Genomic DNA, 12367 nt, shown 5'->3' with positions numbered 1-12367 from the left:
TAAGTACTGTACTAGGATATGACTGTGAAAAAGGCAAAGGTATCCCTATTTTCCCACTTTAAATGAGAGAGTCAAGACAACTAACCTGGCACTTATAAAGTGTGATAAATGTCCTGATGGGAAGTTTAAGTGGGAGCTTGGAGGGCGGTCTATTCAGAAAGGCTTTTGAGTGATCACAGAAGTCTTCCCTGACCTCTGAGCTGAAATCTGTAGACTACAGGAGACTTAGCTCAGTGAACTGTAAACCTGTGTTTCTGACAGGAGGAAAGAATCGCTTGCGTACAAGTCCTGGGGACAGGAGGTAGCAGGACCTGATATGGGATCTGAAAGAAGTTCATGTGACCTGAATGCAAGGTGGGAAATACTGGAGTTGTAGCAGGGGCCAGGTCTTGAAAGGCTTGGTAAGAATTTTGGATTTTATCCTGAAGGTTAGGTTTGTGGGGGTCATCCACTATTCCCCAAGTGTTTTAAGTTGGACAGTAACCTGATTAGATTTGAGTATTTGAAAGATCACTGTAATTACAGTGTAGTGATTTGGTTAGGAGCAGGATGGGGGTGGTGTGGATGTGGTGAGATCAGTTACAGAGATGTTAGAGGAGAGAATTTAGTATGCCCTGGAGCAGGGTAGTGGCAGTGAGAATGAAGAGAAGTTGAAGAGTCAGACATTTTACAATGGATAGATAGGAGTTGGTGATTGTTGGGATGTGAGAGTTGAGCTGAGAGGAGTCAGGGTGACTGCAAGATTCCTGGTCCCCTTCCACCCTTCTCAGTTGGTTTCTCCTTAGATGTTATCTGTTTAAGAAGCTTTTCCTTATGGGCGACTGGGTGGCTCAGTCGGACATGTACTAGGTTTCGACTCACGTCATGATATTACATTTGTGGGTTTGTGAGTTTGAGCCCCTCTCTTTGAGCTCTGCACTGACAGGATGGATCCTGCTTGGGATTGTCTTTCTCCCTTTCTCTCTGCCCCTACTCGTTTGTGCTCTCTCTCAAAAGAAATGAATTTAAAAAAAAAAAAAAAAAAAAAGCCTTTCCTTATTTCTCTAAGCTCCAACACTGGTTTTTAAGTGCTTTCTCTTTGTGCTTCAGCACCTCTTACCACACTATGTTCTTGCCTTTTCCACTGGTTTGTAAGCTTACAGGCAAGTACCATGCCACCTTGTTGCATACTTAGCATCTTGCACAGTGCATGATACTTAGTATGTATTAAATGTCTGAATGAAAATAAAGTTTTTGTATTTATAGTTGGAGGAAAAAAACTTTTTCTGAAGCACCAGGTATCCAAAAACTTTGTTTATAATTTCAGTGTGAATCAGATCAGTCCATGGTCTTTTAACTAGCTTTTGTAAAAACAAATTGTAATTATAATTCAAATCTGAAGTGCTGGATATATTAGTTCTTCATAGGTGGGTTATCTTGGATTAAGATTTATGAGCTTTGATTATTATGGTGAGCTCCTTTTGTATTATACATTGTCTTTTTTAATAAGTAATTTTTTAATTAGCTTTATCCTTTGTCAGTTTAAAGTCAACATAACCAAACTATCACTGTTAGAATTTTTCTGTTTCAAAATGAAAATAGCTTTTTGGGGGGGTGCCTGCGTGGCTCAGTCAGGTAAGCTTCTGACTTCAGCTCAAGTCATGATCTCATGGTTCATGGGTTCAAGCCCTGCATCAGGCTCTGTGCTGACAGTGCAGAACCTGCTTGGAATTCTCTGTCTCCTTATCTCTCTGCCCCCTCCCCTGCATTCACTCTCTCTCAAAAATGAATAAACATTAAGAAAAAAAAGGAAAATAGTTTTTTTTTCCTTCCCTGATTATAAGAGGAATCAATGCTTATTTTATGCATTTAAAAAATAATACAGAGATTGAAAACCATCCTAACCCCCAAGGATAAATATTGTTGTCATTTGATGGGTGTTGTAGACTTTTAGGATTTTATATATATTTATGAATGCTGTGATTAAGTTAAAGGCCATCCACAGAGAGGAAATAGTTATGACATAAATATGTAAAAAAAAGGTATTAATATCCTTCATACAAAGAATCCTGATAACTACTATATAACCAAATAACTGCATAGAGATTGGGTCCTAAACTTAAATTCCTGCAGGAAACCAGGCAGGTAACATAAATGAGGGAACACAGTAGGGAGAATATGTGAGGTGGTTGGGTTGGAGAGTACTTGGAGGGCATAGCTTCTACTCAACACTAGTTGATTTTTGACCCAGTGGTGGCAATTTTTTTTTATTTTTTAAATGAGAAGTAGAGGTCTGGATTGTAGTGGATCTCCCAATTATAAAATAGTGGCAAATAAAAAAAATTTAAAACTGTAATGTGTGTTAAACATAATGTAGCCATGGTCTATATTTTGTTAAACCACAAATAGTGGAAGAATGGAAAAGTTTGTTTGCCCTCACTAATCAAGGAACTGTAGATTAAAATATATCGTTTTTCATATATCAGATTGATAGAAATGAAAGTGATTAATAATTGGTAAGATTGGGAGAGTATAAATTGATGTAGTCTCTTTGAAAGAGACCGATTGGAACTACCTATAAATATTTAAAATACTTATTAGGGACAAGAGGGGGAAAATGACGATGTAGGAGGACTCTGGGCTCACTGCGTCCTACGGATCACTTAGATTCCACCCACACCTGCCTAAATAACCCAGAAAACCGCCAGAAGACTAGCAGAATGGATTCTCCAGAGCCAAGCATAGACGAGAGGCCCACGGAAGAGGGTAGGAAGGGTGAGGCGGTGTGCGCTGCACGGACTGGAGGGAGGGAGCCAGGGCAGAGGGGCAGCCCGCCAGCCAAGCAGAGGCCCCGAGTCTGGCTTGCAAGAGCGGAGGGGCCGGACGGAGTGTGTTGGGACAGCAAGCAGGACTTAACATCTGGAAGGTTATAAGTTAACAGCTCTGCTCGGAGAGCGGGAAGGCTGGAGGACAACGGGAGGGAGAGTTGTTGAGCCCCAGATAACAGAGCGCAGCTTGGCGGGGAACAAAGGCGCTCGCCAGCGCCATCTCCCTCGCCCATCCCCCAGCCAAAATCCCAAAGCGAACCAATTCCTGTCAGGGAACTTGCTTGCACCACGCAAACACCAAAATGCTGTGCTTCTTCGGATCCATCCCTCCGGCGGGTCTGACTCCATCCCCATGCCGCAGGGCCCCTCCTGAAGTGGATCTCCAAAGGAAAAGCGAGCTGAGCCTGCCCCTCCTGCCCCTGTGCACCTTGCCGATCCACCCCAGCTAATACACCAGATCCCCAGCACCACAAGCCTGGCAGTGGGCAAGTAGCCCAGACGGGCCACGCCACCCCATAGTGAATCCCGCCCCTAGGAGAGGGGAAGAGAAGGCACACACCAGTCTGACTGTGGCCCCAGCGGTGGGCTGGGGGCAGACATCAGGTCTGACCAGCCCGCCCACCAGTGCAGGTTATTCAAGACAGCACAGGGGAAGTGCCCCGCAGTCCTGCACCACTCCAAGGACTATCCAAAATGACGAAACAGAAGAATTCCCCTCAGAAAAACGTCCAGGAAATAACAACAGCTAACGAACTGATCAAAAACGATTTAAACAATATAACAGAAAGTGAGTTTAGAATAATAGTCATAAAATTAATCACTGGGCTTGAAAACAGTATAAAGGACAGCAGAGAATCTATTGCTACAGAGATCAAGGGACTAAGGAACAGCCAGGAAGAGCTAAAAAATGCTATTAATGAGCTGCAAAATAAAATGGAGACGACCACAGCTCGGACTGAAGAGGCAGAGGAGAGAATAGGTGAGCTAGAAGATAAAATTATGGAAAAAGAAGAAGGTGAGAAAAAGAGATAAAAAAAATCCAGGAGTATGAGGGGAAAATTAGAGAACTAAGTGATGCACTAAAGAGAAATAATCTAACCATAATTGGTATTCCAGAGGAGGAAGAGAGAGGGAAAGGTGCTGAAGGTGTACTTGAAGAAATAATAGCTGAGAACTTCCCTGATCTGGGGAAGGAAAAAGGCACTGAAATCCAAGAGACACAGAGAACTCCCTTCAGATGTAACTTGAATCGATCTTCTGCAGGACATATCGTAGTGAAACTGGCAAAATACAAGGATAAAGAGAAAATTCTGAAAGCAGCTAGGGATAAACATGCTCTAACATATAAAGGGAGACCGATAAGACTAGTGACGGATCTCTCTACTGAAACTTGGCAGGCCAGAAAGGAATGGCAGGAAATCTTCAATGTGATGAACAGAAAAAAATATGTAGCCGAGAATCCTCTATCCAGCAAATCTGTCATTTAGAATAGAAGGAAAGATCAAGGTCTTCCCAAACAAAAACTGAAGGAATTCATCACCACTAAATCAGCACTACAAGAGATCCTAAGGGGGATTCTGTGAGACAAAGTACCAGAGACATCACTACAAGCATAAAACATACAGACATCACAATGACTCTAAACCCATATCTTTCTATAATAACACTGAATGTAAATGGACTAAATGCGCCAACCAAAAGACATAGGGTATCAGAATGGATAAAAAAAAACAAGACCCATCTATTTGCTGTCTACAAGAGACTCATTTTAGATCTGAAGACACTTTCAGATTGAAAGTGAGGGGATGGAGAACTATTTATCATGCTACTGGAAGTCAAAAGAAAGCTGGAGTAGCCATACTTATATCAGACAAACTAGACTTTAAATTAAAGGCTGTAACAAGAGATGAAGAAGGGCATTGTATAATAATTACAAGGTCTATCCATCAAGAAGAACTAACAATTATAAATGTCTATGTGCCGAATACAGGAGCCCCCAAATATATGAAACAATTACAAACATAAGCAACCTTATTGACAAGAATGTGGTAATTGCAGGGGACTTTAATACCCCACTTACAACAATGGATAGATCATCTAGACACATGGTCAATCAAGAAACAAGGGCCCTGAATGATACATTGGATCAGATGGACTTGACAGATACATTTAGAACTCTGCATCCCAAAGCAACAGAATATACTTTCTTCTCAAGTGCACATGGAACATTCTCCAAGATAGATCACATACTGGGTCACAAAACAGCCCTTCATAAGTATACAAGAATTGAGATCATACCATGCATACTTTCAGACCACAATGCTATGAAGCTTGAAGTCAACCACAGGAAAAAGTCTGGAAAACCTCCAAAAGCATGGAGGTTAAAGAATACCCTACTAAAGAATGAATGGGTCAACCAGGCAATTAGAGAAGAAATTAAAAAATATATGGAAACAAATGAAAATGAAAATACAACAATCCAAACGCTTTGGGATGCAGCGAAGGCAGTCCTGAGAGGAAAATACATTGCAATCCAGGCCTATCTCAAGAAACAAGAAAAATCCCAAATACAAAATCTAACAGCACACCTAAAGGAAATAGAAGCAGAGCAGCAAAGACACCCCAAACCCAGCAGAAGAAGAGAAATAATAAAGATCAGAGCAGAAATAAACAATATAGAATCTAAAAAAACTGTAGAGCAGATCAATGAAACCAAGAGTTGGTTTTTTGAAAAAATAAACAAAATTGATAAACCTGTAGCCAGGCTTCTCAAAAAGAAAAGGGAGATGACCCAAATAGATAAAATCATGAATGAAAATGGAATTATTACAACCAATCCCTCAGAAATACAAGCAATTATTAGGGAATACTATGAAAAATTATATGCCAACAAATTGGACAACCTGGAAGAAATGGACAAATTCCTAAACACCCACACGCTTCAAAACTCAAACTGGAGGAAATAGAAAGCTTGAACAGACCCATAACCAGCGAAGAAATTGAATCAGTCATCAAAAATCTCCAAACAAATAAGAGTCCAGGACCAGATGGCTTCCCTGGGGAATTCTGCCAGACATTTAAAGCAGAGATAATACCTATCCTTCTCAAGCTATTCCAAAAAATAGAAAGGGAAGGAAAACTTCCAGACTCTCATTCTATGAAGCCAGTATTACTTTGATTCCTAAACCAGACAGAGACCCAGTAAAAAAAGAGAACTACAGGTTAATATCCCTGATGCAAAAATTCTCAATAAGATACTAGCAAATCGAATTCAACAGCTTATAAAAAGAATTATTCACCATGATCAAGTGGGATTCATTCCTGGGCTGCAGGGCTGGTTCAACATTCGCAAATCAATCAACGTGATACATCACATTAATAAAAGAAAAGATAACCATATGATCCTGCCAATCGATGCAGAAAAAGCATTTGACAAAATTCAGCATCCTTTCTTAATAAAAACCCTCGAGAAAGTCGGGGTAGAAGGAACATACTTAAACATCATAAAAGCCATTTATGAAAAGCCCACAGCTAATATCATCTTCAATGGGGAAAAACTGAGAGCTTTTCCCCTGAGATCAGGAACACGACAGGGATGTCCACTCTCACCGCTGTTGTTTAACATAGTGTTGGAAGTGCTAGCATCAGCAATCAGACAACAAAAGGAAATCAAAGGCATCAAAATTGGCAGAGATGAAGTCAGGCTTTCACTTTTTGCAGATGACATGATATTATACATGGAAAATCTGATAGACTCCACCAAAAGTCTGCTAGAACTGATACATGAATTCAGCAAAGTTGCAGGATACAAAATCAATGTACAGAAATCAGTTGCATTCTTTTTTTGTTTTTTTTTAATCAGTTGCATTCTTATACACTAATAATGAAGCAACAGAAAGACAAATAAAGAAACTGATCCCATTCACAATTGCACCAAGAAGCATAAAATACCTGGGAATAAATCTAACCAAAGATGTAAAAGATCTGTATGCTGAAAATTATAGAAAGCTTATGAAGGAAATTGAAGAAGATACAAAGAAATGGAAAAACATTCCGTGCTCATGGGTTGGAAGAATAAATATTGTTAAAATATCAATACTACCCAAAGCTATCTACACATTCAATGCAATCCCAATCAAAATTGCACCACCATTCTTCTCGAAGCTAGAACAAGCAATCCTAAAATTCATATGGAACCACAAAAAGCCCCGAATAGCCAAAGTAATTTTGAAGAAGACCAAAGCAGGAGGCATCACAATCCCAGACTTTAGCCTCTACTACAAAGCTGTAATCATCAAGACAGCATGGTATTGGCACAAAAAACAGACACATAGACCAATGGAATAGAATAGAAACCCCAGAACTAGACCCACAAAAGTATGGCCAACTAATCTTTGACAAAGCAGGAAAGAATATCCAATGGATAAAAGACAGTCTCTTTAACAAATGGTGCTGGGAGAACTGGACAGCAACATGCAGAAGAATGAAACAAGACCACTTTCTTACACCATTCACAAAAATAAACTCAAAATGGATAAAGGACCTGAACGTGAGACAGGAAACCATCAAAACCCTAGAGGAGAAAGCAGGAAAAGACCTCTCTGACCTCAGCCGCAGCAATTTCTTACTTGACACATCCCCAAAGGCAAGGGAATTAAAAGCAAAAATGAACTATTGGGACCTCATGAAGATAAAAAGCTTCTGCATTGCAAAGGAAACAATCAACAAAACTAAAAGGCAACCAACGGAATGGGAAAAGATATTTGCAAATGACATTGGACAAAGGGCTAGTATCCAAAATCTATAAAGAGCTTACCAAACTCCACACCCAAAAAACAAATAATCCAATGAAGAAATGGGCAGAAAACATGAATAGACACTTCTCTAAAGAAGACATCCAGATGGCCAACAGGCACATGAAAAGACGCTCAACATCGTTCCTCATCAGGGAAATACAAATCAAAACCACTCTCAGATATCACCTCATGCCAGTCAGAGTGGCCAAAATGAACAAATCAGGAGACTATAGATTCTGGCGAGGATGTGGAGAAACGGGAACCCTCTTGCACTGTTGGTGGGAATGCAAACTGGTGCAGCCACTCTGGAAAACAGTGTGGAGGTTCCTCAAAAAATTAAAAATAGACCTACCCTATGACCCAGCAATAGCACTGCTAGGAATTTACCCAAGGGATACAGGAGTACTGATGCATAGGGGCACTTGCACCCCAATGTTTATAGCAGCACTCTCAACAATAGCCAAATTGTGGAAAGAGCCTAAATGTCCATCAACTGATGAATGGATAAAGAAATTGTGGTTTATATACACAATGGAGTACTACGTGGCAATGAGAAAGAATGAAATATGGCCTTTTGTAGCAACGTGGATGGAACTGGAGAGTGTGATGCTATGTGAAATAAGCCACACAGAGAAAGACAGATACCATATGTTTTCCCTCTTATGTGGATCCTGAGAAACTTAACAGAAACCCATGGGGGAGGGGAAGGAAAAAAAAAAGGTTAGAGTGGGAGAGAGCCAAAGCATAAGAGACACTTAAAAATTGAGAACAAACTGAGGGTTGGTGGGGGGGTGGGAGGGAGGGGAGAGTAGGTGATGGGTATTGAAGAGGGCATCTTTTGAGATGAGCACTGGGTATTGTATGGAAACCAATTTGACAATAAATTTCATATGTTAAAAAAATAAAAATAAAAAATAAAATGCGTATTAGTTTTGACCAAACAGTTCTGCTTTCAGGAATCTGCCTTGCAGAAATAGTAGGTCCTGTTTGTGAATATTTATGCTCAAAAAGCACTATTTACTGCCCCCCCAAATATATATATTTATATATATTTTGATGTTTATTATATCTTTGAGATAGCGCGAGCAGGGGAGGGGCAGAGAGAGGGAGACGGGATTCAAAGCAGGCTATGCACTGACAGCAGAGAACCCAATGCTGGGTTCTAACTTACAAACCATGAGATCATGACCTGAGCCAAAGTTGCACGCTTAATCAACCAAGCCATGCAGGGACCCCATATATATTTTTTTAATGAAAAAAAATGTAAATGAAAAAAGGCAAATAGAAACAACCTAAATGTCAGTCGATAGGAGAATGATTATATTATAGTTATACCACAAGTCATAGCAATGAAAAGAAATGAAGTATATTTGTATTCTTGTGTGGAAAGAGTCCATAACTTACTGCCTAATGCAAAAAATTATAATTTCATACATAAATTTGTATTATGCATATGCTATCATTTCAGGTATCTATATTATATTCCATTGTGTGGCAATATAATTTATGGAGACTACTGATGCCTGTGTTTCCAATGCTTTGCTATATGCACATTGCTGTGAACATTTTTTTTGTATATGTCTTTGAAGTGTTGTCTCCAAAGATAAGTTTCTTTTTATTTTTTAGTTATTTTAATCTTTTTTTAATGTGTATTTTTGAGAGAGAGTGATGTGAGGCTCAAACTCACAAACCATGAGATCCGACCCGAAATCAAGAGTTGGACACTTAACTGAGCCACCCAGGCATCCCTAATTTTAATTTTTTTTTTTTTTTTTTTTTTTTTTTTTTTTTGAGAGAGAGCACGAGCAGGAGAGGGGGTGGGGGTTGCTGGAGAAAGTGAAATCTTAAGCAGGGTCTACGCTCTGTGTGGAGCCCGATGTAGGTAGGGCTCAATCCTATGAGCCTGGGATCATGACCTGAGAGTTCGAAGCTCAACCCACTGAGCCACCCAGGAGCCCTCTTTTGTATTTTATGTGGTAACATTAAATATCTGAACTCCTGTAGATGCTTTGGTGGAGAAAATACATTTGTCTCTGAGAGTGTTTTTTGTGACCTGTGATCTGAGTAAATATACCTTAGGCATGGAAGTCAGAGAACTAACCAGAAAAGTAGCACTGTGTTCAGTCAACTTAAATTCTTTAAGGGTTTTTTTTTTTTTTATGTTGATTTTTAAGAGAGAGAGAGAGAGAGAGAGAGAGAGAGAGAGAGAGAGCGCGCGCGCGCGCGCATGTGAGTGGGGGAGGGGCAGAGAGAGAGGGAGACACAGAATTCAAAGTGGGCTCCAGGCTCTGAGCTTTCAGCACAGAGCCTGACGCGGGGCCCGAACTCACAAACTGCAAGATCATGACCTGAGCCGAAGTCAGATGCTTAACCGAGTGAGCCACCCAGGCGCCCCAATTCTTTAAGGTTTTTAAATTTAAGTAGTAATTTTTAGCTAACCAATACATGCTTATGGTACAAAATCTAAAAGATACAGAAATGTAAAGCAAATCTTGCTCTCACTCTGCAGCAGTCTCTTCTGCGTATTTTCCTTTCCTGGGAAACCACTACCAGTTTTGTGTGTTCTTCCACAGATATTTTATACATATATATGTATATATTTTTTCATAAATGGTAACATGATGTTGTTTTAAAGCTGAGTTTTCCTCACTTAACTATAATGAATCTAAAACTTCCACAGTGTTTTATATGTTGTAGGCCCTGTTCTATCAAGCGTTTGGATATTCATTGTTAATCTTCATCACAGCCTTGAGAGGCAGGTAGTATTATTATCCCCTTCATACAGAGAAGGAAACTGAGGCACAGAAACCTTAACATGCTAGTAAGTTGGGGAGTTGGAAGTTGTGGAACTCCCAAGAGTCTGGCTGCAGAGCCTTTAGCATTAGCTAGTATGCTTTACTGTCTGACTTGAAACAAGTGAGAAACATACATGGTTGGTACAGCATACTTTTTAGTAAATATATAGTATTTCATTGAATAAACAATAGTTTATCTAACCATAATGGAGATAAACTCCCGTTGGACGTGTGTTGTTGGATATATAGATTGTTTCGGTATGTTGCTGTTACAAATAATGCTGTAGTGAATATCTTTGTGCCTATATCTTTAGAATGCCTGTTTCATTTTGAACATAGTCTGCTTGTATTTCATTTTTGTCCTTTCACATTGGGGCAGGGGGAGTGTGGATCATTTATTCATACAATTATGTTTTATGATCTATCTGAGACTTTCTTTTAATGAATCTATTTAGCTCATCTGTATTTATTACAGCATTATGCTTATTTCCTCATCTTTTAAGAAATAAATCGAGGTATAGCAATTGAAGTATACTCAAAGGTGTAAAGCAGTGCTGTATAAAGGTATAAGCATATCTCAGTCCTATTTCCTCTCCATTCTTGAGGATTGTAACATTTACATTATATTCTATAGCTATAAATCTTTTTATCTTTTTTTTTTTTTTTTTTTTTCAGGCCAATAATTAAATGGACTTTATGCTCAAAACTTGCCCTTTTTTCATAATTTTTATTTTTATTCTTTGGATAGTTGAACTTTGTCAACTAGTGTTTTCTTCAAAAGCAGTTCATAAGAACAGTATTCCTTGAGTTCTTTCATATTCATTATTGTTTAACTGTTGCCATTTATACTAAACTGTATTCTTAGACTGGATATAAATTCTTGAGTCATACCTTTTTTAAACCCTTGGAGTTCTTAATAGGTATTGCTCTACTTTTTTTTAGCATTGAGTCCCTCCTTCCCTCCATTTTTGGGTAGTAATGATTTTGCCTCGGTTCTCAAAGAATTCTGTTTATTTATTTGTGGTTTTATTTTTATTTTTAAGTAATCTCTATGCCCAATGTGAGGCTTGAACTCACAGACCTGGAATCAAGAGTCTCATGCTCTACCAACTGAGACAGCCAGGCACCTCTAGAAATTGAACTTTCATGCTTTAGCTACTACCACTAATCTAGTATTCTGAATGGCATCTTGTTTTTCTTTTCAAAAAATTTTTTTAGATTTAAAATTTTTAAATTTTGAAAGAGAGGGGGGTGGGAGAGGAGCAGAGTGGGGGGTGGAGAGAGAGAATGAGAATCCCAAGCAGCTCCACGTTGTGTGTGCAGAGCCCGATGTGGGGCTTGAACTCAGGAAATGTGAGATCACGACCTGAACTGAAATCAAGAGTCAAATGCTTAACTGACTGAGCTACCCAGGTGCCCTGGCATCTTGTTTTTCAAGAGAAATGTGAATTTATTTTCTTCACTTAATGACTCTATTAAAAGAAATGTGGTTGAAAAATCTTTATAGCTGGTGGGCAAGCTTTCTTCTAGTCTCTGATTTGAACATAATCTTGTATTCATTTGACCTTGTTCTGTTTTACCTATCCATTAGCAAGAGCAGGATGACTGCTTGGAGAAACTAGGTATTTTTGTTTTCATTCCATTCCTTCTGTATGTTGGAATGTATTACTTTCTTAGCTTCAAATACAAATACATTCTAATAGCCTTATAGAAAATTTTAATGCCTGATTATTGGAGATTTCAGGGTTTAGTCTTTGTTATTCCAGTTACTCTGGTGTTTTTTAAATCTTAGAATTTTACAAAATTATTAAAAATTTATCAGTGTTTTAATGCTGATCTAGGTTTACTAAATATTTGTCGTTTGAGCACTTGAAACACTATGAGATGTTATAGATATTCCTTAGAAATGGTTTTTTGATCCAAATGTATTGGGAAATCTTGTATATTCTCTATCACAGGGTACTTTTTT

At 38.9% G+C, this 12367-nt stretch overlaps 1 protein-coding gene across 3 annotated transcripts in view; it reads left to right on the top strand.

Annotated features, from left to right (window-relative positions):
- Nucleotides 1-12367, top strand: part of SHOC2 (SHOC2 leucine rich repeat scaffold protein) — a 108006-nt gene that overhangs the window by 12197 nt on the left and 83442 nt on the right. Inside the window, exon 2 of one of the 3 annotated variants that reach the window (XM_078434828.2) lies at nt 262-354. The exons of the other annotated variants lie outside the window; for them this stretch is intronic. The gene's annotated coding sequence lies outside the window, so the exon portion shown is untranslated. The remainder of the gene's footprint in view (nt 1-261; nt 355-12367) is intronic. 3 annotated transcript variants of the gene reach the window in all.

Source organism: Panthera onca, chromosome D2 (genome assembly GCF_046562875.1).
Source record: "Panthera onca isolate mPanOnc1 chromosome D2, mPanOnc1 haplotype 2, whole genome shotgun sequence".
NCBI classification, from domain to species: domain Eukaryota; kingdom Metazoa; phylum Chordata; class Mammalia; order Carnivora; family Felidae; genus Panthera; species Panthera onca.
The sequence above is the reverse complement of the archived record's forward strand: the minus strand, read 5'-3'. Positions and strand labels throughout refer to the sequence as shown.